This window comes from Hypanus sabinus, chromosome 21 (assembly GCF_030144855.1).
Source record: "Hypanus sabinus isolate sHypSab1 chromosome 21, sHypSab1.hap1, whole genome shotgun sequence".
NCBI classification, from domain to species: domain Eukaryota; kingdom Metazoa; phylum Chordata; class Chondrichthyes; order Myliobatiformes; family Dasyatidae; genus Hypanus; species Hypanus sabinus.
Genome location: NC_082726.1, coordinates 4,980,711 through 5,006,143, shown reverse-complemented (window position 1 = coordinate 5,006,143; position 25,433 = coordinate 4,980,711).

Genomic DNA, 25,433 nt, shown 5'->3' with positions numbered 1-25,433 from the left:
CATGTGCGAGGAGACGGTGTCAGAGTGAGGTTGAGACATGTTCGAAGAGATGTGGTCAGCGTGATGTGGAGACATGTTCGTGGAGACGTGGTCAGACTGAGGTTGAGACATGTTCGAGGAGACGTGGTCTGAGTGAGGTTGAGACATGTTCGTGGAGACGTGGGCAGTGTGAGGTTGAGACATGTTCGATGAGACGTGGTCAGAGTCAGATCGAGACATGTGCGAGGAGACGTGGTCAGAGTGAGGTTGAGTCATGTTCGAGGAGACGTGGTCAGTGTGAGGTTGAGACATGTTTGAGGAGACGTGGTCTGAGTGAGGTTGAGACATGTTCGAGAAGACGTGGTCAGACTCAGGTGGAGATGTTCGAGGAGACGTGGTCAGATTGATAGCGAGACATGTTCGAGGAGACGTGGTCAGAGTGAGGTTGAGACATGTTCGAGGAGATGTGGTCAGACTGAGGTTGAGACATGTTCAAGGAGAATTGGTCAGAGTCAGATCGAGACATGTGCGAGGAGACGTGGTCAGAATGAGATTGAGCCATGTTCGAGGAGACGTGGTCAGAGTGAGGTTAAGACATGTTCGAGGAGATGGTGTCAGAGTGAGATTGAGACATGTTCGAGGAGACGTGGTCAGAGTGATGTTGAGACATGTTCGAGGAGACGTGGTCAGAGTCAGATCGAGACATGTGCGAGGAGACGTGGTCAGAATGAGATTGAGCCATGTTCGAGGAGACGTGGTCAGAGTGAGGTTAAGCCATGTTCGAGGAGATTGTGTCAGAGTGAGGTTGAGACATGTTCGATGCGATGTGGTCGTCATAGGTTGAGACATGTTTGAGGAGACATGGTCTCAGTGAGTTTCAGACATGTTCGAAGAGACGTGGTCAGAGTGTGATTGAGACATGTTCGAGGAGACGTGGTCAGAGTGTGATTGAGACATGTTCGAGGAGACGTCGTCAGACTGAGGTTGAGACATGTTCGAGGAGACGAGTTCTGAGTGAGATTGAGACATGTTCGAGGAGACGTGGTCTGAGTGATTTTGAGACATGTTCGAGGAGACTTGGTCAGGCTGAGGTGGAGACATGTTCGAGGAGACGTGGTCAGAGTCAGGTGGAGACATGTTCAAGGAGATTGTGTCAGATTGAGGTTCAGACATGTTCGAGGAGACGTGGTCAGAGTGATGTTGAGACATGTTCGAGGAGACGTGGTCAGAGTCAGATCAAGACATGTGCGAGGAGACGGTGTCAGAGTGAGGTTGAGACATGTTCGAAGAGATGTGGTCAGCGTGATGTGGAGACATGTTCGTGGAGACGTGGTCAGACTGAGGTTGAGACATGTTCGAGGAGACGTGGTCAGAGTCAGATCGAGACATGTGCGAGGAGACGTGGTCAGAATGAGGTTGAGACTTGTTCGAGGAGACGTGGGCAGTGTGAGGTTGAGACATGTTCGAGGAGACTTGGTCTGAGTGAGGTTGAGACATGTTCGAGGAGACGTGGGCAGTGTGAGGTTGAGACCTGTTCGAGGAGACGTGGTCAGAGTCAGATCGAGACATGTGCGAGGAGACGTGGTCAGAGTGAGGTTGAGTCATGTTCGAGGAGACGTGGTCAGTGTGAGGTTGAGACATGTTCGAGGAGACGTGGTATTAGTGAGGTTGAGACATGTTCGAGAAGACGTGGTCAGACTCAGGTGGAGATGTTCGAGGAGACGTGGTCAGAGTGATAGCGAGACATGTTCGAGGAGACGTGGTCAGAGTGAGGTTGAGACATGTTCAAGGAGATGTGGTCAGACTGAGGTTGAGACATGTTCAAGGAGAATTGGTCAGAGTCAGATCGAGACATGTGCGAGGAGACGTGGTCAGAATGAGATTGAGCCATGTTCGAGGAGACGTGGTCAGAGTGAGGTTAAGACATGTTCGAGGAGATGGTGTCAGAGTGAGATTGAGACATGTTCGAGGAGACGTGGTCAGAGTGATGTTGAGACATGTTCGAGGAGACGTGGTCAGAGTCAGATCGAGACATGTGCGAGGAGACGTGGTCAGAATGAGATTGAGCCATGTTCAAGGAGACGTTGTCAGAGTGAGGTTAAGCCATGTTCAAGGAGATTGTGTCAGAGTGAGGTTGAGACATGTTCGATGCGATGTGGTCGGCATAGGTTGAGACATGTTTGAGGAGACATGGTCTCAGTGAGTTTCAGACATGTTCGAAGAGACGTGGTCGGAGTGTGATTGAGACATGTTCGAGGAGACGTGGTCAGAGTGAGATTGAGACATGTTCGAGGAGACGTGGTCAGACTGAGGTTGAGACATGTTCGAGGAGACGAGTTCTGAGTGAGATTGAGACATGTTCGAGGAGACGTGGTCTGAGTGATTTTGAGACATGTTCGAGGAGACTTGGTCAGGCTGAGGTGGAGACATGTTCGAGGAGACGTGGTCAGAGTCAGGTGGAGACATGTTCAAGGAGATTGTGTCAGATTGAGGTTGAGACATGTTCGAGGAGACGTGGTCAGAGTGAGGTTGAGACATGTTAGAGGAGATTGTGTCAGAGTGAGTTTGAGACATGTTCGAGGAGATGTGGTCGGCGTAGTGCAAGACATGTTCGAGGAGATGTGGTCAGAGAGAGGTTGAGACATGTTCGAGGAGATGTGGTCGGAGTGAGGTTGAGACCTGTTCGAGGAGACGTGGTCAGAATGATTTGAAGACATGTTCAAGGAGACGTGGTCAGAGTGAGGTTAAGACATGTTCGAGGCGATGTAGTCGGCGTAGGTTCAGACATTATCGAGGAGACGTGGTCTGAGTGTGGTTGAGGCATGTTCGAGGAGAAGTGGTATGAGTGAGGTTGAGACATGTTCGAGGAGATGGTGTCAGAGTGAGGTTGAGACATGTTCGAGGAGATGTGGTCGGCGTAGATCAAGGCATGTTCGAGGAGATGTGGTCAGAGAGAGGTTGAGACATGTTCAAGGAGATGTGGTCAGACTGAGGTTGAGACATGTTCAAGGAGAATTGGTCAGAGTCAGATCGAGACATGTGCGAGGAGACGTGGTCAGAATGAGATTGAGCCATGTTCGAGGAGACGTGGTCAGAGTGAGGTTAAGACATGTTCGAGGAGATGGTGTCAGAGTGAGATTGAGACATGTTCGAGGAGACGTGGTCAGAGTGATGTTGAGACATGTTCGAGGAGACGTGGTCAGAGTCAGATCGAGACATGTGCGAGGAGACGTGGTCAGAATGAGATTGAGCCATGTTCAAGGAGACGTTGTCAGAGTGAGGTTGAGACATGTTCGAAGAGACGTGGTCAGAGTGTGATTGAGACATGTTCGAGGAGACGTGGTCAGAGTGAGATTGAGACATGTTCGAGGAGACGTGGTCAGACTGAGGTTGAGACATGTTCGAGGAGACGAGTTCTGAGTGAGATTGAGACATGTTCGAGGAGACGTGGTCTGAGTGATTTTGAGACATGTTCGAGGAGACTTGGTCAGGCTGAGGTGGAGACATGTTCGAGGAGACGTGGTCAGAGTCAGGTGGAGACATGTTCAAGGAGATTGTGTCAGATTGAGGTTGAGACATGTTCGAGGAGACGTGGTCAGAGTGAGGTTGAGACATGTTAGAGGAGATGGTGTCAGAGTGAGTTTGAGACATGTTCGAGGAGATGTGGTCGGCGTAGTGCAAGACATGTTCGAGGAGATGTGGTCAGAGAGAGGTTGAGACATGTTCGAGGAGATGTGGTCGGAGTGAGGTTGAGACCTGTTCGAGGAGACGTGGTCAGAATGATTTGAAGACATGTTCAAGGAGACGTGGTCAGAGTGAGGTTAAGACATGTTCGAGGCGATGTAGTCGGCGTAGGTTCAGACATTATCGAGGAGACGTGGTCTGAGTGTGGTTGAGGCATGTTCGAGGAGAAGTGGTATGAGTGAGGTTGAGACATGTTCGAGGAGATGGTGTCAGAGTGAGGTTGAGACATGTTCGAGGAGATGTGGTCGGCGTAGATCAAGGCATGTTCGAGGAGATGTGGTCAGAGAGAGGTTGAGACATGTTCGAGGAGACGTGGTCAGAGTGAGGTTGAGACATGTTCGAGGAGATGTGGTCAGAGTGATGTTGAGACATGTTCGAGGAGACGTGGTTAGAGTGAGGTTGAGACATGTTCGAGGAGACGTGGTCAGAGGGAGGTTGAGACATGTTAGAGGAGATGGTGTCAGAGCGAGGTTGAGACATGTTCGAGGATATGTGGTTTTATTGAGTTTGAGACATGTTTGACGAGACATGGTAGGTTCAGGTTGAGACATGTTCGAAGAGATTGTGTCAGAGTGAGGTTGAGACATGTTCGAGGCGATGTTGTTGGCTTAGGTTGAGACATGTTCGAGGAGACGTGGTATGAGTGAGGTTGAGACATGTTCGAGGAGACGTGGTCAGAGTGAGGTTGAGACATGTTAGAGGAGATGGTGTCAGAGTGAGTTTGAGACATGTTCGAGGAGATGTCGTCGGCATAGATCAACTCATGTTCGAGGAGATGTGGTCTTAGTGAGGTTGAGACATGTTCAATGAAACGTTGTCGGTTCAGGTTGAGACATGTTCAATGAAACGTGGTCGGTTCAGATTGAGATATGTTCGAGGAGATTGTGTCAGAGTGAGGTTGAGACATGTTTGAGGCGATGTGGTCGGCATAAGTTGAGACATGTTCGAGGAGACATGGTTTGAGTGAGTTTGAGACATGTTCGAAAAGACGTGGTCAGAGTGAGATCGAGACATGTTCGAGGAGAAGTGTTCAGAGTGAGGTTGAGACATGTTCGAGGAGACGAGTTCTGAGTGAGGGTGAGACATATTCGAGGAGACGTGGTCAGAGTGAGGTTGAGACATGTTCGAGGAATCGTGGTCAGACTGAGGTTGAGACATGTTCGAGGAGACGAGTTCTGAGTGAGATTGAGACATGTTCGAGGAGACGTGGTCAGAGTGATGTTGAGACATGTTCGAGGAGACGTGGTCTGAGTGAGGTTGAGGCATGTTCGAGGAAATGTGGTCAGCGTGAGGTGGAGACATGTTCGAGGAGATGTGATCAGAGTGAGGTTAAGTCATGTTCGAGTAGACGTGGTCAGAGTGATGTTGAGACATGTTCGAGGAGACGTGGTCAGAGTGAGGTTTGGTCATGTTCGAGGAGACGTGGTCAGAGTGAGGTCGAGACATGTTCGAGGAGACGAGTTCTGAGTGAGATTGAGACATGTTCGAGGAGACGTGGTCAGAGTGATGTTGAGACATGTTCGAGGAGACGTGGTCTGAGTGAGGTTGAGGCATGTTCGAGGAAATGTGGTCAGCGTGAGGTGGAGACATGTTCGAGGAGATGTGATCAGAATAAGGTTAAGTCATGTTCGAGGAGACGTGGTCAGACTGAGGTTGAGACATGTTCGAGGAGACGAGTTCTGAGTGAGATTGAGACATGTTCGCGGAGACGTAGTCAGACTGAGGTGGAGATGTTCGAGGAGACGTGGTCAGAGTGATATCGAGACATGTTCGAGGAGAAGTGATCAGAGTGAGGTTGAGACATGTTCGAGGAGACGTGGTCGGACTGAGGTTGAGACATGTTCGAGGAGACGTGGTCAGAGTGAGATGAGACATGTTCGAGGAGACGTGGTCAGAATGTGGTTGAGACTTGTTCGAGGAGACGTGGTCAGTGTGACATTGAGCCATGTTCGAGGAGACGTGGTCAGAGTGAGATTGAGACATGTTCGAGGAGACAGTGTCAGAGTGAGGTGGAGACATGTTCGAGGAGACGTGGTCAGACTGAGGATGAGACATGTTCAAGGAGACGAGTTCTGAGTGAGATTGAGACATGTTCGAGGAGACGTGGTCAGAGTGATGTTGAGACATGTTCGAGGAGACTTGGTCAGACTGAGGTGGAGTCATGTTAGAGGAGATGGTGTCAGAGTGAGGTTGAGACATGTTCGAGGAGATGTGGTCAGAGTGAGGTGGAGTCATGTTAGAGGAGATGGTGTCAGAGTGAGGTTGAGACATGTTCGAGGAGACTTGGTCGGAGTGAGGTTGAGACTTGTTCAAGGAGATGTGGTCAGAGTGAGGTTGAGACATGTTCGAGGAGATTGTGTCAGAGAGAGGTTGAGACATGTTCGAGGAGACGTGGTCAGAGTGATGTTGAGACATGTTCGAGGAGATGGTGTCAGAGTGAGATTGAGACATTTTCGAGGAGATGTGGTCAGAGAGAGGTTGAGACATGTTCGATGAGACGTGGTCGGAGTGAGGTTGAGACATGTTCGAGGAGACGTGGTCAGAGTGAGGTGCAGACATGTTCGAGGAGACGTGGTCTGAGTGTGGTTGAGGCATGTTCGAGGAGACGAGGTATGAGTGAGGTTGAGACATGTTCGAGGGGACGTGGTCAGAGTGAGGTTGAGACATGTTAGAGGAGATGTGGTCGGCGTAGATCAAGACATGTTCGAGGAGATGTGGTCTTAGTGAGGTTGAGACATGTTCGACGAGACGTGGTCGGTTCAGGTTGAGACATGTTCGAGGAGATTGCGTCAGAGTGAGGTTGAGACATGTTCGAGGTGATGTGGTCGTCATAGGTTGAGAGATGTTCGAGGAGACAAGGTCTGAGTGAGTTTGAGACATGTTCGAAGAGACGTGGTCAGAGTGAGATCGAGACATGTTCGAGGAGAAGTGGTCAGAGTGAGGTTGAGTCATGTTCGAGGAGACGTGGTCAGTGTGAAGTTGAGACATGTTCGAGGAGACGTGGTCTGAGTGTGGTTGAGACATGTTTGAGAAGACTTGGTCACACTGAGGTGGAGATGTTCGAAGAGACGTGGTCAGAGTGAGATCGAGACATGTTCGAGGAGACGTGGTCAGTGTGAGATTGAGCCATGTTCGAGGAGACGTGGTCAGAGTGAGATTGAGACATGTTCGAGGAGACGGTGTCAGAGTGAGGTTGAGACATGTTTGAGGAGATGTGGTCAGCGTGATGTGGAGACATGTTCGTGGAGACGTGATCAGAATGAGGTTAAGACATGTTCGAGGAGATGGTGTCAGAGTGAGATTGAGACATGTTCGAGGAGGCGTGGTCAGAGTGAGGTTGTGACATGTTCGAGGAGATTGTGTCCGAGTGAGGTGGAGACAAGTTCGAGGAGACATGGTCAGTGTGATGTTGAGGCATGTTCGAGGAGACGTGGTCAGTGTGAGGTTAAGACATGTTCGAGGCGATGTAGTCGGCGTAGGTTCAGACATGTTCGAGGAGACGTGGTCTGTGTGTGGTTGACGCATGTTCGAGGAGACGTGGTATGAGTGAGGTTGAGACATGTTAGAGGAGATGTGGGCAGCGTAGATCAAGACATATTCGAGGAGATGTGGTCTTAGTGAGGTTGAGACATGTTCGACGAGACGTGGTCGGTTCAGGTTGAGAAATGTTCGAGGAGATTGTGTCAGAGTGAGGTTGAGACATGTTCGAGGCGATGTGGTCGGCCTAGGTTGAGACATGTTCGAGGAGACAAGGTCTGAGTGAGTTTGAGACATGTTCGAAGAGACGTGGTCAGAGTGAGATCGAGACATGTTCGCGGAGAAGTGGTCAGAGTGAGGTTGAGTCATGTTCGAGGAGATCTGATCGTCGTAGGTTGAGACCTATTCGAGGAGACGTGGTCAGAATGAATTGGAGACATGTTCGAGGAGATGTGGTCAGAGTGATGTGAAGACATTTTCAAGGAGACGTGGTCAGAGTGAGGTTAAGACATGTTCGAGGCAATGTAGTCGGCATAGGTTCAGACATGTTCGAGGAGACATGGTCTGAGTGTGGTTGAGGCATGTTCGAGGAGACGTGGTATGAGTGAGGTTGAGACATGTTCGAGGAGACGTGGTCAGTGTGAAGTTGAGACATGTTCGAGGAGACGTGGTCTGAGTGTGGTTGAGTCATGTTTGAGAAGACTTGGTCAGACTGAGGTGGAGATGTTCGAGGAGACGTGGTCAGAGTGAGATCGAGACATGTTCGAGGAGACGTGGTCAGAGTGAGGTTGAGACATGTTCGAGGAGACGTGGTCAGACTGAGGTTGAGACATGTTCGAGGAGACGTGGTCAGAGTGAGATCGAGAAATTTTCGATGAGATGTGGTCAGAGGGAGCTCGAGACATGTGCGAGGAGACGTCGTCAGAATGAGGTTGAGACTTGTTCGAGGAGACGTGGTCAGTGTGAGATTGAGCCATGTTCGAGGAGACGTGGTCAGAGTGAGATTGAGACATGTTCGAGGAGACGGTGTCAGAGTGAGGTTGAGACATGTTTGAGGAGATGTGGTCAGCGTGATGTGGAGACATGTTCGTGGAGACGTGATCAGAATGAGGTTAAGACATGTTCGAGGAGATGGTGTCAGAGTGAGATTGAGACATGTTCGAGGAGACGTGGTCAGAGTGATGTTGAGACATGTTCGAGGAGGCGTGGTCAGAGTGAGGTTGTGACATGTTCGAGGAGATTGTGTCCGAGTGAGGTGGAGACATGTTCGAGGAGACGTGGTCAGTGTGATGTTGAGGCATGTTCGAGGAGACGTGGTCAGAGTGAGGTTAAGACATGTTCGAGGCGATGTAGTCGGCGTAGGTTCAGACATGTTCGAGGAGACGTGGTCTGTGTGTGGTTGACGCATGTTCGAGGAGACGTGGTATGAGTGAGGTTGAGACATGTTCGAGGAGACGTGGTCAGAGTGAGGTTGAGACATGTTAGAGGAGATGTGGGCAGCGTAGATCAAGACATATTCGAGGAGATGTGGTCTTAGTGAGGTTGAGACATGTTCGACGAGACGTGGTCGGTTCAGGTTGAGAAATGTTCGAGGAGATTGTGTCAGAGTGAGGTTGAGACATGTTCGAGGCGATGTAGTCGGCGTAGGTTCAGACATGTTCGAGGAGACGTGGTCTGTGTGTGGTTGACGCATGTTCGAGGAGACGTGGTATGAGTGAGGTTGAGACATGTTCGAGGAGACGTGGTCAGAGTGAGGTTGAGACATGTTAGAGGAGATGTGGGCAGCGTAGATCAAGACATATTCGAGGAGATGTGGTCTTAGTGAGGTTGAGACATGTTCGACGAGACGTGGTCGGTTCAGGTTGAGAAATGTTCGAGGAGATTGTGTCAGAGTGAGGTTGAGACATGTTCGAGGCGATGTGGTCGGCCTAGGTTGAGACATGTTCGAGGAGACAAGGTCTGAGTGAGTTTGAGACATGTTCGAAGAGACGTGGTCAGAGTGAGATCGAGACATGTTCGAGGAGAAGTGGTCAGAGTGAGGTTGAGTCATGTTCGAGGAGATCTGGTCGTCGTAGGTTGAGACCTATTCGAGGAGACGTGGTCAGAATGAATTGGAGACATGTTCGAGGATATGTGGTCAGAGTGATGTGAAGACATGTTCAAGGAGACGTGGTCAGAGTGAGGTTAAGACATGTTCGAGGCAATGTAGTCGGCATAGGTTCAGACATGTTCGAGGAGACATGGTCTGAGTGTGGTTGAGGCATGTTCGAGGAGACGTGGTATGAGTGAGGTTGAGACATGTTCGAGGGGACGTGGTCAGAGTGAGGTTGAGACATGTTAGAGGAGATGTAGTCGGCGTAGATCAAGACATGTTCGAGGAGATGTGGTCTTAGTGAGGTTGAGACATGTTCGACGAGACGCGGTCGGTTCAGGTTGAGACATGTTCGAGGAGATTTCGTCAGAGTGAGGTTGAGACATGTTTGAGGTGATGTGGTCGTCATAGGTTGAGAGATGTTCGAGGAGACAAGGTCTGAGTGAGTTTGAGACATGTTCGAAGAGACGTGGTCAGAGTGAGATCGAGACATGTTCGAGGAGAAGAAGTCAGAGTGAGGTTGAGTCATATTCGAGGAGACGTGGTCAGTGTGAGGTTGAGACATGTTCGAGGAGACGTGGTCTGAGTGTGGTTGAGACATGTTCGAGAAGACTTGGTCAGACTGACGTGGAGATGTTCGAGGAGACGTGGTCAGAGTGAGATCGAGACATGTTCGAGGAGACGTGGTCAGAGTGATGTTGAGACATGTTCGAGGAGACGTGGTCAGAGTGAGGTTGAGACATGTTCGAGGAGACGTGGTCAGACTGAGGTTGAGACATGTTCGAGGAGAAGTGGTCAGAGTGAGATCGAGAAATGTTCGATGAGACGTGGTCAGAGGGAGCTCGAGACATGTGCGAGGAGACGTCGTCAGAATGAGGTTGAGACTTGTTCGAGGAGACGTGGTCAGTGTGAGATTGAGCCATGTTCGAGGAGACGTGGTCAGAGTGAGATTGAGACATGTTCGAGGAGACGGTGTCAGAGTGAGGTTGAGACATGTTTGAGGAGATGTGGTCAGCGTGATGTGGAGACATGTTCGTGGAGACGTGATCAGAATGAGGTTAAGGCAATTTCGAGGAGATGGTGTCAGAGTGAGATTGAGACATGTTCGAGGAGATGTGGTCAGAGTGATGTTGAGACATGTTCGAGGAGGCGTGGTCAGAGTGAGGTTGTGACATGTTCGAGGAGATTGTGTCAGTGTGGTTGACGCATGTTCGAGGAGACGTGGTATGAGTGAGGTTGAGACATGTTCGAGGAGACGTGGTCAGAGTGAGGTTGAGACATGTTAGAGGAGATGTGATCGGCGTAGATCAAGACATATTCGAGGAAATGTGGTCTTAGTGAGGTTGAGACATGTTCGACGAGACGTGGTCGGTTCAGGTTGAGACATGTTCGAGGAGATTGTGTCAGAGTGAGGTTGAGACATGTTCGAGGCGATGTGGTCAGCATAGGTTGAGACATGTTCGAGGAGACAAGGTCCGTGTGAGTTTGAGACATGTTCGAAGAGATATGTTCAGCGTGAGATCGAGACATGTTCAAGGAGAAGTGGTCAGAGTGAGGTTGAGTCATGTTCGAGGAGATGTGGTCAGTGTGAGGTTGAGACATGTTCGAGGAGACGTGGTCTGAGTGAGGTTGAGACATGTTCGAGAAGACGTGGTCAGTCTGAGGTGGAGATGTTCGAGGAGACGTGGTCAGAGTGATAGCGAGACATGTTCGAGGAGACGTGGTCAGAGTGAGGTTGAGACATGTTCGAGGAGACGTGGTCAGAGTGAGGTTGAGACATTTTCAAGGAGATGTGGTCAGAGTGAGATTGAGACATGTTCGAGGAGACGTGGTCAGAGTGAGATTGAGACATGTTCGAGGAGACGTGGTCAGAGTGATGTTGAGACATGTTCGAGAAGGCGTGGTCAGAGTGAGGTTGTGACATGTTCGAGGAGATTGTGTCAGAGTGAGGTGGAGACATGTTCGAGGAGACGTGGTCAGTGTGATGTTGAGGCATGTTCGAGGAGACGTGGTATGAGTGAGGTTGAGACATGTTCGAGGAGACGTAGTCAGAGTGAGATTGAGACATGTTACAGGAGAAGGTGTCAGAGTGAGGTTGAGACATGTTCGAGGAGATGTGGTCGGCTTTGATCAAGACATGTTCAAGGAGATGTGGTCTTAGTGAGGTTGAGACATGTTCGACGAGACGTGATCGGTTCCAGTTGAGCCATGTTCGAGGAGATTGTGTCAGAGTGAGGTTGAGACATGTTCGATGCGATGTGGTCGGCATAGGTTGAGACATGTTTGAGGAGACGTGGTCTGAGTGAGTTTGAGACATGTTCGAGGAGACGTGGTCAGAGTGAGATCGAGACATGTTCAAGGAGAAGTGGTCAGACTGAGGTTGAGTCATGTTCGAGGAGACGTGGTCAGTGTGAGGTTGAGACATGTTCGAGGAGACGTGGTCTGAGTGAGGTTGAGACATGTTCGAGAAGACGTGGTCAGACTGAGGTGGAGATGTTCGAGGAGACGTGGTCAGTGTGATAGCGAGACATGTTCGAGGAGACGTGGTCAGAGTGAGGTTGAGAAATGTTCAAGGAGACATGGTCAGACTGAGGTTGAGACATGTTCGAGGAGACGTGGTCAGAGTCAGATCGAGACATGTGCGAGGAGACGGTGTCAGAGTGAGGTTGAGACATGTTCGAGGAGATGTGGTCAGCGTGATGTGGAGACATGTTCGTGGGACGTGGTCAGACTGAGGTTGTCACATGTTCGAGGAGACGTGGTCAGAGTCAGATCGAGACATGTGCGAGGAGACGTGGTCAGAATGAGGTTGAGACTTGTTCGAGGAGACGTGGGCAGTGTGAGGTTGAGACATGTTCGAGGAGACGTGGTCTGAGTGAGGTTGAGACATGTTCGAGGAGACGTGGGCAGTGTGAGGTTGAGACATGTTCGAGGAGACGTGGTCAGAGTCAGATCGAGACATGTGCGAGGAGACGTGGTCAGAGTGAGGTTGAGTCATGTTCGAGGAGACGTGGTCAGTGTGAGGTTGAGACATGTTCGAGGAGACGTGGTCTGAGTGAGGTTGAGACATGTTCGAGAAGACGTGGTCAGACTGAGGTGGAGATGTTCGAGGAGACGTGGTCAGAGTTATAGCGAGACATGTTCAAGGAGATGTGGTCAGACTGAGGTTGAGACATGTTCGAGGAGACGTGGTCAGAGTCAGATCGAGACATGTGCGAGGAGACGTGGTCTGAATGAGATTGAGCCATGTTCGAGGAGACGTGGACAGAGTGAGGTTAAGACATGTTCGAGGAGATGGTGTCAGAGTGAGATTGAGACATGTTCGAGGAGACGTGGTCAGTGATGTTGAGACATGTTCGAGGAGGCGTGGTCAGAGTGAGGTTGTGACATGTTCGAGGAGATTGTGTCAGAGTGAGGTGGAGACATGTTCGAGGAGACGTGGTCAGAGTGAGGTTGAGACATGTTAGAGGAGATGGTGTCAGAGTGAGGTTGAGACATGTTCGAGGAGATGTGGTCGGCTTTGATCAAGACATGTTCAAGGAGATGTGGTCTTAGTGAGGTTGAGACATGTTCGACGAGACGTGATCGGTTCCAGTTGAGCCATGTTCGAGGAGATTGTGTCAGAGTGAGGTTGAGACATGTTCGATGCGATGTGGTCGGCATAGGTTGAGACATGTTTGAGGAGACGTGGTCTGAGTGAGTTTGAGACATGTTCGAGGAGACGTGGTCAGAGTGAGATCGAGACATGTTCAAGGAGAAGTGGTCAGACTGAGGTTGAGTCATGTTCGAGGAGACGTGGTCAGTGTGAGGTTGAGACATGTTCGAGGAGACGTGGTCTGAGTGAGGTTGAGACATGTTCGAGAAGACGTGGTCAGACTGAGGTGGAGATGTTCGAGGAGACGTGGTCAGTGTGATAGCGAGACATGTTCGAGGAGACGTGGTCAGAGTGAGGTTGAGAAATGTTCAAGGAGACATGGTCAGACTGAGGTTGAGACATGTTCGAGGAGACGTGGTCAGAGTCAGATCGAGACATGTGCGAGGAGACGGTGTCAGAGTGAGGTTGAGACATGTTCGAGGAGATGTGGTCAGCGTGATGTGGAGACATGTTCGTGGGACGTGGTCAGACTGAGGTTGACACATGTTCGAGGAGACGTGGTCAGAGTCAGATCGAGACATGTGCGAGGAGACGTGGTCAGAATGAGGTTGAGACTTGTTCGAGGAGACGTGGGCAGTGTGAGGTTGAGACATGTTCGAGGAGACGTGGTCTGAGTGAGGTTGAGACATGTTCGAGGAGACGTGGGCAGTGTGAGGTTGAGACATGTTCGAGGAGACGTGGTCAGAGTCAGATCGAGACATGTGCGAGGAGACGTGGTCAGAGTGAGGTTGAGTCATGTTCGAGGAGACGTGGTCAGTGTGAGGTTGAGACATGTTCGAGGAGACGTGGTCTGAGTGAGGTTGAGACATGTTCGAGAAGACGTGGTCAGACTGAGGTGGAGATGTTCGAGGTGACGTGGTCAGAGTTATAGCGAGACATGTTCAAGGAGATGTGGTCAGACTGAGGTTGAGACATGTTCGAGGAGACGTGGTCAGAGTCAGATCGAGACATGTGCGAGGAGACGTGGTCTGAATGAGATTGAGCCATGTTCGAGGAGACGTGGACAGAGTGAGGTTAAGACATGTTCGAGGAGATGGTGTCAGAGTGAGATTGAGACATGTTCGAGGAGACGTGGTCAGAGTGATGTTGAGACATGTTCGAGGAGGCGTGGTCAGAGTGAGGTTGTGACATGTTCGAGGAGATTGTGTCAGAGTGAGGTGGAGACATGTTCGAGGAGACGTGGTCAGAGTGAGGTTGAGACATGTTAGAGGAGATGGTGTCAGAGTGAGGTTGAGACATGTTCGAGGAGATGTGGTCGGCTTTGATCAAGACATGTTCAAGGAGATGTGGTCTTAGTGAGGTTGAGACATGTTCGACGAGACGTGATCGGTTCCGGTTGAGCCATGTTCGAGGAGATTGTGTCAGAGTGAGGTTGAGACATGTTCGATGCGATGTGGTCGGCATAGGTTGAGACATGTTTGAGGAGACATGGTCTCAGTGAGTTTCAGACATGTTCGAAGAGACGTGGTCAGAGTGTGATTGAGACATGTTCGAGGAGACGTGGTCAGAGTGCGATTGAGACATGTTCGAGGAGACGTGGTCAGACTGACGTTGAGACATGTTCGAGGAGACGAGGTCTGAGTGAGATTGAGACATGTTCGAGGAGACGTGGTCTGAGTGACTTTGAGACATGTTCGAGGAGACTTGGTCAGGCTGAGGTGGAGACATGTTCGAGGAGACGTGGTCAGAGTCAGGTGGAGACATGTTCAAGGAGATTGTGTCAGATTGAGGTTGAGACATGTTAGAGGAGACGTGGTCAGAGTGAGGTTGAGACATGTTCGAGGAGATGTGGTCAGAGAGAGGTTGAGACATGTTCGAGGAGATGTGGTCGGAGTGAGGTTGAGACCTGTTCGAGGAGACGTGGTCAGAATGATGTGAAGACATGTTCAAGGAGACGTGGTCAGAGTGAGGTTAAGACAAGTTCGAGGCGATGTAGTCGGCGTAGGTTCAGACATGTTCGAGGAGACGTGGTCTGAGTGTGGTTGAGGCATGTTCGAGGAGAAGTGGTATGAGTGAGGTTGAGACATGTTCGAGGAGATGGTGTCAGAATGAGGTTGAGACATGTTCGAGGAGATGCGGTCGGCGTAGATCAAGGCATGTTCGAGGAGATGTGGTCAGAGTGAGGTTGAGACATGTTCGAGGAGATGTTGTCAGAGTGATGTTGAGACATGTTCGAGGAGACGTGGTTAGAGTGAGGTTGAGACATTTTCGAGGAGACGTGGTCAGAGGGAGTTTGAGACATGTTAGAGGAGATGGTGTCAGAGCGAGGTTGAGACATGTTCGAGGAGATGTGGTCTTAGTGAGTTTGAGACATGTTTGACGAGACATGGTAGGTTCAGGTTGAGACATGTTCGAAGAGATTGTGTCAGAGTGAGGTTGAGACATGTTCGAGGCGATGTTGTTGGCTTAGGTTGAGACATGTTCGAGGAGACGTGGTATGAGTGAGGTTGAGACATGTTCGAGGAGACGTGGTCAGAGTGAGGTTGAGACATGTTAGAGGAGATGGTGTCAGAGTGAGGTGGAGACATGTTCGAGGAGACGTGGTCAGTGTGATGTTGAGGCATGTTCAAGGAGACGTGGTATGAGTGAGGTTGAGACATGTTCGAGGAGACGTAGTCAGAGTGAGATTGAGACATGTTACAGGAGAAGGTGTCAGAGTGAGGTTGAGACATGTTCGAGGAGATGTGGTCGGCTTTGATCAAGACATGTTCGAGGAGATTGTGTCAGAGTGAGGTTGAGACATGTTCGATGCGATGTGGTCGGCATAGGTTGAGACATGTTTGAGGAGACGTGGTCTGAGTGAGTTTGAGACATGTTCGAGGAGACGTGGTCAGAGTGAGATCGAGACATGTTCAAGGAGAAGTGGTCAGACTGAGGTTGAGTCATGTTCGAGGAGACGTGGTCAGTGTGAGGTTGAGACATGTTCGAGGAGACGTGGTCTGAGTGAGGTTGAGACATGTTCGAGAAGACGTGGTCAGACTGAGGTGGAGATGTTCGAGGAGACGTGGTCAGTGTGATAGCGAGACATGTTCGAGGAGACGTGGTCAGAGTGAGGTTGAGAAATGTTCAAGGAGACGTGGTCAGACTGAGGTTGAGACATGTTCGAGGAGACGTGGTCAGAGTCAGATCGAGACATGTGCGAGGAGACGGTGTCAGAGTGAGGTTGAGACATGTTCGAGGAGATGTGGTCAGCGTGATGTGGAGACATGTTCGTGGAGACGTGGTCAGACTGAGGTTGAGACATGTTCGAGGAGACGTGGTCAGAGTCAGATCGAGACATGTGCGAGGAGACGTGGTCAGAGTGAGGTTGAGTCATGTTCGAGGAGACGTGGTCAGTGTGAGGTTGAGACATGTTCGAGGAGACGTGGTCTGAGTGAGGTTGAGACATGTTCGAGAAGACGTGGTCAGACTGAGGTGGAGATGTTCGAGGAGACGTGGTCAGAGTGATAGCGAGACATGTTCGAGGAGACGTGGTCAGAGTGAGGTTGAGACATGTTCAAGGAGATGTGGTCAGACTGAGGTTGAGACATGTTCGAGGAGACGTGGTCAGAGTCAGATCGAGACATGTGCGAGGAGACGTGGTCAGAATGAGATTGAGCCATGTTCGAGGAGACGTGGACAGAGTGAGGTTAAGACATGTTCGAGGAGATGGTGTCAGAGTGAGATTGAGACATGTTCGAGGAGACGTGGTCAGAGTGATGTTGAGACATGTTCGAGGAGGCGTGGTCAGAGTGAGGTTGTGACATGTTCGAGGAGATTGTGTCAGAGTGAGGTGGAGACATGTTCGAGGAGACGTGGTCAGTGTGATGTTGAGGCATGTTCGAGGAGACGTGGTATGAGTGAGGTTGAGACATGTTCGAGGAGACGTGGTCAGAGTGAGGTTGAGACATGTTAGAGGAGATGGTGTCAGAGTGAGGTTGAGACATGTTCGAGGAGATGTGGTCGGCTTTGATCAAGACATGTTCAAGGAGATGTGGTCTTAGTGAGGTTGAGACATGTTCGACGAGACGTGATCGGTTCCGGTTCAGCCATGTTCGAGGAGATTGTGTCAGAGTGAGGTTGAGACATGTTCGATGCGATGTGGTCGGCATAGGTTGAGACATGTTTGAGGAGACATGGTCTCAGTGAGTTTCAGACATGTTCGAAGAGACGTGGTCAGAGTGTGATTGAGACATGTTCGAGGAGACGTGGTCAGAGTGCGATTGAGACATGTTCGAGGAGACGTGGTCAGACTGAGGTTGAGACATGTTCGAGGAGACGAGGTCTGAGTGAGATTGAGACATGTTCGAGGAGACGTGGTCTGAGTGACTTTGAGACATGTTCGAGGAGACTTGGTCAGGCTGAGGTGGAGACCTGTTCGAGGAGACGTGGTCAGAGTCAGGTGGAGACATGTTCAAGGAGATTGTGTCAGATTGAGGTTGAGACATGTTAGAGGAGACGTGGTCAGAGTGAGGTTGAGACATGTTCGAGGAGATGTGGTCAGAGAGAGGTTGAGACATGTTCGAGGAGATGTGGTCGGAGTGAGGTTGAGACCTGTTCGAGGAGACGTGGTCAGAATGATGTGAAGACATGTTCAAGGAGACGTGGTCAGAGTGAGGTTAAGACATGTTCGAGGCGATGTAGTCGGCGTAGGTTCAGACATGTTCGAGGAGACGTGGTCTGAGTGTGGTTGAGGCATGTTCGAGGAGAAGTGGTATGAGTGAGGTTGAGACATGTTCGAGGAGCTGGTGTCAGAATGAGGTTGAGACATGTTCGAGGCGATGTTCTTGGCTTAGGTTGAGACATGTTCGAGGAGACGTGATATGAGTGAGGTTGAGACATGTTCGAGGATACGTGGTCAGAGTGAGGTTGAGACATGTTATAGAAGATGGTGTCAGAGTGAGGTTGAGACATGTTCGAGGAGATGTGGTCGGCGTAGATCAACACATGTTCGAGGAGATGTGGTCTTAGTGAGGTTGAGACATGTTCAATTAGACGTGGTCGGTTCAGGTTGAGACATGTTCGAGGAGATTGTGTCAGAGTGAGGTTGAGACATGATTGAGGCGATGTGATCGGCATAAGTTGAGACATGTTCGAGGAGACATGGTCTGAGTGAGTTTGCGACATGTTCAAGGAGACGTGGTCAGACTGAGGTTGAGACATGTTCGAGGAGACGTGGTCAGAGTGAGGTTGAGAAATGTTCAAGGAGACGTGGTCAGACTGAGGTTGAGACATGTTCGAGGAGACGTGGTCAGAGTCAGATCGAGACATGTGCGAGGAGACGGTGTCAGAGTGAGGTTGAGACATGTTCGAGGAGATGTGGTTAGCGTGATGTGGAGACATGTTCGTGGAGACGTGGTCAGACTGAGGTTGAGACATGTTCGAGGAGACGTGGTCAGAGTCAGATCGAGACATGTGCGAGGAGACGTGGTCAGAATGAGGTTGAGACTTGTTCGAGGAGACGTGGGCAGGGTGAGGTTGAGACATGTTCGAGGAGACGTGGTCTGAGTGAGGTTGAGACATGTTCGAGAAGACGTGGTCAGACTGAGGTGGAGATGTTCGAGGAGACGTGGTCAGAGTGATAGCGAGACATGTTCGAGGAGACGTGGTCAGAGTGAGGTTGAGACATGTTCAAGGAGACGTGGTCAGACTGAGGTTGAGAAATGTTCGAGGAGACGTGGTCAGAGTCAGATCGAGACATGTGCGAGGAGACGTGGTCAGAATGAGATTGAGCCATGTTCGAGGAGACGTGGTCAGAGTGAGGTTAAGACATGTTCGAGGAGATGGTGTCAGAGTGAGATTGAGACATGTTTGAGGAGACGTGGTCAGAGTGATGTTGAGACATGTTCGAGGAGGCGTGGTCAGAGTGAGGTTGTGACTTGTTCGAGGAGATTGTGTCAGAGTGAGGTGGAGACATGTTCGAGGAGACGTGGTATGAGTGAGATTGAGACATGTTCGAGGAGACGTGGTCAGAGTGAGGTTGAGACATGTTAGAGGAGATGGTGTCATAGTGAGGTTGAGACATGTTCGAGGAGATGTGGTCGGCTTTCATCAAGGCATGTTCAAGGAGATGTGGTCTTAGTGAGGTTGAGACATGTTCGACGAGTCGTGAACGGTTCCGGTTCAGCCATGTTCGAGGAGATTGTGTCAGAGTGAGGTTGAGACATGTTCGATGCGATGTGGTCGGCATAGGTTGAGACTTGTTTGAGGAGACATGGTCTCAGTGAGTTTCAGACATGTTCGAAGAGACGTGGTCAGAGTGTGATTGAGACATGTTCGAGGAGACGTGGTCAGAGTGTGATTGAGACATGTTCGAGGAGACGTGGTCAGAGTGTGATTGAGACATGTTCGAGGAGACGTGGTCAGTGTGAGGTTGAGACATGTTTGAGGAGATTGTGTCAGAGTGAGGAGGAGACATCTTCGAGGAGACGTGGTCAGAGTGATGTTGAGACATTTTCGAGGAGACGTGGTCAGAGTGAGGTTGAGACATGTTCAAGGAGACGTGGTCTGAGTGAGGTTGAGACATGTTCGAGGAGACGTGGTCAGAGAGAGGTTGAGACATGTTAGAGGAGATGGTGTCAGAGCGAGGTTGAGACATGTTCGAGGAGATGTGGTCTTAGTGAGTTTGAGACATGTTTGACGAGACGTGGTAGGTTCAGGTTGAGACATGTTCGAAGAGATTGCGTCAGAGTGAGGTTGAGACATGTTCGTGGAGATGTTGTTGGCTTAGGTTGAGACATGTTCGAGGAGACATGGTATGAGTGAGGTTGAGACATGTTCGAGGAGACGTGGTCAGAGTGAGGTTGAGACATGTTATAGAAGATGGTGTCAGAGTGAGGTTGAGACATGTTCAAGGATATGTGGTCTTAGTGAGGTTGAGACATGTTCGACGAGTCGTGATCGTTTCCGGTTGAGCCATGTTTGAGGAGATTGTGTCAGAGTGAGGTTGAGACATGTTCGATGCGATGTGGTCGGCATAGGTTGAGACATGTTTGAGGAGACATGGTCTCAGTGAGTTTCAGACATGTTCGAAGAGACGTGGTCAGAGTCAGATCGAGACATGTGCGAGGAGACGGTGTCAGAGTGAGGTTGAGACATGTTCGAGGAGATGTGGTTAGCGTGATGTGGAGACATGTTCGTGGAGACGTGGTCAGACTGAGGTTGAGACATGTTCGAGGAGACGTGGTCAGAGTCAGATCGAGACATGTGCGAGGAGACGTGGTCAGAATGAGGTTGAGACATGTTCGAGGAGACGTGGTCTGAGTGAGGTTGGGACATGTTCGAGAAGACGTGGTCAGACTGAGGTGGGGATGTTTGAGGAGACGTGGTCAGAGTGATAGCGAGACATGTTCGAGGAGACGTGGTCAGAGTGAGGTTGAGACATGTTCAAGGAGACGTGGTCAGACTGAGGTTGAGAAATGTTCGAGGAGACGTGGTCAGAGTCAGATCGAGACATGTGCGAGGAGACGTGGTCAGAGTGAGGTTGAGACATGTTATAGAAGGTGGTGTCAGAGTGAGGTTGAGACATGTTCGAGGAGATGTGGTCGGCGTAGATCAACATATGTTCGAGGAGATGTGGTCTTAGTGAGGTTGAGACATGTTCAATTAGACGTGGTCGGTTCAGGTTGAGAGATGTTCGAGGAGATTGTGTCAGAGTGAGGTTGAGACATGTTTGAGGCGATGTGATCGGCATAAGTTGAGACATGTTCGAGGAGACATGGTCTGAGTGAGTTTGAGACATGTTCGAAGAGACGTGGTCAGAGTCAGATCGAGTCATGTGCGAGGAGACGGTGTCAGAGTGAGGTTGAGACATGTTCGAGGAGATGTGGTTAGCGTGATGTGGAGACATGTTCGTGGAGACGTGGTCAGACTGAGGTTGAGACATGTTCGAGGAGACGTGGTCAGAGTCAGATCGAGACATGTGCGAGGAGACGTGGTCAGAATGAGGTTGAGACTTGTCCGAGGAGGCGTGGGCAGGGTGAGGTTGAGACATGTTCGAGGAGACGTGGTCTGAGTGAGGTTGAGACATGTCCGAGAAGACGTGGTCAGACTGAGGTGGAGATGTTTGAGGAGACGTGGTCAGAGTGATAGCGAGACATGTTCGAGGAGACGTGGTCAGAGTGAGGTTGAGACATGTTCAAGGAGACGTGGTCAGACTGAGGTTGAGAAATGTTCGAGGAGACGTGGTCAGAGTCAGATCGAGACATGTGCGAGGAGACTTGGTCAGAATGAGATTGAGCCATGTTCGAGGAGACGTGGTCAGAGTGAGGTTAAGACATGTTCGAGGAGATGGTGTCAGAGTGAGATTGAGACATGTTTGAGGAGACGTGGTCAGAGTGATGTTGAGACATGTTCGAGGAGGCGTGGTCAGAGTGAGGTTGTGACTTGTACGAGGAGATTGTGTCAGAGTGAGGTGGAGACATGTTCGAGGAGACGTGGTCAGTGTGATGTTGAGACATGTTTGAGGAGACGTGGTCAGAGTGAGATCGAGACATGTTCGAGGAGACGTGGTCAGAGTGAGATCGAGACATGTTCGAGGAGACGTGGACAGAGTGAGGTTGAGACATGTTCGAGGAGACGTGGTCAGTGTGAGGTTGAGACATGTTTGAGGAGATTGTGTCAGAGTGAGGAGGAGACATGTTCGAGGAGACGTGGTCAGAGTGATGTTGAGACATGTTCGAGGAGACGTGGTCAGAGTGAGTTTGAGAAATGTTCAAGGAGACGTGGTCTGAGTGAGGTTGAGACATGTTCGAGGAGATGTGGTCGGCGTAGAGCAACACATGTTCAAGGAGATGTGGTCATAGTGAGGTTGAGACATGTTCAATTAGACGTGGTCGGTTCAGGTTGAGACATGTTCGAGGAGATGGTGTCAGAGTGAGGTTGAGACATGTTCAAGGCGATGTTGTTGGCTTAGGTTGAGACATGTTCGAGGAGACGTGGTATGAGTGAGGTTGAGACATGTTCGAGGAGACGTGGTCAGAGTGAGGTTGAGACATGTTAGAGGAGATGGTGTCAGAGTGAGTTTGAGACATGTTCGAGGAGATGTGGTCGGCGTAGATCAACACATGTTCGAGGAGATGTGGTCTTAGTGAGGTTGAGACATGTTCAATGAAACGTGGTCGGTTCAGGTTGAGACATGTTCGAGGAGATTGTGTCAGAGTGAGGTTGAGACATGTTTGAGGCGATGTGGTCGGCATAAGTTGAGACATGTTCGAGGAGACATGGTCTGAGTGAGTTTGGGACATGTTCGAAAAGACGTGGTCAGAGTGAAATCGAGATATGTTCGAGGAGAAGTGTTCAGAGTGAGGTTGCGACATGTTCGAGGAGACGAGTTCTGAGTGAGGGTGAGACATATTCGAGGAGACGTGGTCAGAGTGAGGTTGAGACATGTTCGAGGAGACTTGGTCAGACTGAGGTTGAGACATGTTCGAGGAGACGAGTTCTGAGTGAGATTGAGACATGTTCGAGGAGACGTGGTCAGAGTGATGTTGAGACATGTTCGAGGAAACGTGGTCTGAGTGAGGTTGAGGCATGTTCGAGGAAATGTGGTCAGCGTGAGGTGGAGACATGTTCGAGGAGATGTGATCAGAGTGATGTTGAGACATGTTCGAGGAGACGTGGTCAGAGTGAGGTTTGGTCATGTTCGAGGAGACGTGGTCAGAGTGATGTCGAGACATGTTCGAGGAGACGTGGTCAGAGTGAGATCGAGACATGTTCGAGGAGACGTGGACAGAGTGAGGTTGAGACATGTTCGAGGAGACGTGGTCAGTGTGAGGTTGAGACATGTTTGAGGAGATTGTGTCAGATTGAGGAGGAGACATGTTCGAGGAGACGTGGTCAGAGTGATGTTGAGACATGTTCGAGGAGACGTGGTCAGAGTGAGGTTGAGACATGTTCAAGGAGACGTGGTCTGAGTGAGGTTGAGACATGTTCGAGGAGATGTGGTCAGAGTGATGTTGAGTCATGTTCGAGGAGACGAGGTTAGAGTGAGTTTGAGACATGTTCGAGGAGACGTGGTCAGAGGGAGGCTGAGACATGTTAGAGGAGATGGTGTCAGAGCGAGGTTGAGACATGTTCGAGGAGATGTGGTCTTAGTGAGTTTGAGACATGTTTGACGAGACGTGGTAGGTTCAGGTTGAGACATGTTCGAAGATATTGTGTCAGAGTGAGTTTGAGACATGTTCGAGGAGATGTGGTCTTAGTGAGGTTGAGACATGTTCAATGAAACGTGGTCGGTTCAGGTTGAGACATGTTCGAGGAGATTGTGTCAGAGTGAGGTTGAGACATGTTTGAGGCGATGTGGTCGGCATAATTTGAGACATGTTCGAGGAGACATGGTCTGAGTGAGTTTGGGACATGTTCGAGGAGATGGTGTCAGAGTGAGGTTGAGACATGTTCGAGGAGAAGTGTTCAGAGTGAGGTTGCGACATGTTCGAGGAGATGTGGTCGGCGTAGATCAACACATGTTCGAGGAGATGTGGTCATAGTGAGGTTGAGACATGTTCAATTAGACGTGGTCGGTTCAGGTTGAGACATGTTCGAGGAGATTGTGTCAGAGTGAGGTTGAGACATGTTCAAGGCGATGTTGTTGGCTTAGGTTGAGACATGTTCGAGGAGACGTGGTATGAGTGAGGTTGAGACATGTTCGAGGAGACGTGGTCAGAGTGAGGTTGAGACATGTTAGAGGAGATGGTGTCAGAGTGAGTTTGAGACATGTTCGAGGAGATGTGGTCGGTGTAGATCAACACATGTTCGAGGAGATGTGGTCTTAGTGAGGTTGAGACATGATCAATGAAACGTGGTCGGTTCAGGTTGAGACATGTTCGAGGAGATTGTGTCAGAGTGAGGTTGAGACATGTTTGAGGCGATGTGGTCGGCATAAGTTGAGACATGTTCGAGGAGACATGGTCTGAGTGTGTTTGGGACATGTTCGAAAAGACGTGGTCAGAGTGAGATCGAGACATGTTCGAGGAGAAGTGTTCAGAGTGAGGTTGCGACATGTTCGAGGAGACGAGTTCTGAGTGAGGGTGAGACATATTCGAGGAGACGTGGTCAGAGTGAGGTTGAGACATGTTCGAGGAGACTTGGTCAGACTGAGGTTGAGACATGTTCGAGGAGACGAGTTCTGAGTGAGATTGAGACATGTTCGAGGAGACGTGGTCAGAGTGATGTTGAGACATGTTCGAGGAAACGTGGTCTGAGTGAGGTTGAGGCATGTTCGAGGAAATGTGGTCAGCGTGAGGTGGAGACATGTTCGAGGAGATGTGATCAGAGTGATGTTGAGACATGTTCGAGGAGACGTGGTCAGAGTGAGGTTTGGTCATGTTCGAGGAGACGTGGTCAGAGTGATGTCGAGACATGTTCGAGGAGACGTGGTCAGAGTGAGATCGAGACATGTTCGAGGAGACGTGGACAGAGTGAGGTTGAGACATGTTCGAGGAGACGTGGTCAGTGTGAGGTTGAGACATGTTTGAGGCGATTGTGTCAGAGTGAGGAGGAGACATGTTCGAGGAGACGTGGTCAGAGTGATGTTGAGACATGTTCGAGGAGACGTGGTCAGAGTGAGGTTGAGACATGTTCAAGGAGACGTGGTCTGAGTGAGGTTGAGACATGTTCGAGGAGATGTGGTCAGAGTGATGTTGAGTCATGTTCGAGGAGACGTGGTTAGAGTGAGTTTGAGACATGTTCAATGAGACGTGGTCTGAGTGAGGTTGAGACATGTTCGAGGAGACGTGGTCAGAGGGAGGCTGAGACATGTTAGAGGAGATGGTGTCAGAGCGAGTTTGAGACATGTTCGAGGAGATGTGGTCTTAGTGAGTTTGAGACATGTTTGACCAGACGTGGTAGGTTCAGGTTGAGACATGTTCGAAGATATTGTGTCAGAGTGAGGTTGAGACATGTTCGAGGAGATGTGGTCTTAGTGAGGTTGAGACATGTTCAATGAAACGTGGTCGGTTCAGGTTGAGACATGTTCGAGGAGATTGTGTCAGAGTGAGGTTGAGACATGTTTGAGGCGATGTGGTCCGCATAATTTGAGACATGTTCGAGGAGACATGGTCTGAGTGAGTTTGGGACATGTTCGAAAAGACGTGGTCAGAGTGAGATCGAGACATGTTCGAGGAGAAGTGTTCAGAGTGAGGTTGCGACATGTTCGAGGAGACGAGTTCTGAGTGAGGGTGAGACATATTCGAGGAGACGTGGTCAGAGTGAGGTTGAGACATGTTCGAGGAGACGTGGTCAGACTGAGGTTGAGACATGTTCGAGGAGACGAGTTCTGAGTGAGATTGAGACATGTTCGAGGAGACGTGGTCAGAGTGATGTTGAGACATGTTCGAGGAAACGTGGTCTGAGTGAGGTTGAGGCATGTTCGAGGAAATGTGGTCAGCGTGAGGTGGAGACATGTTCGAGGAGATGTAATCAGAGTGATGTTGAGACATGTTCGAGGAGACTTGGTCAGAGTGAGGTTTGGTCATGTTCGAGGAGACGTGGTCAGAGTGATGTCGAGAC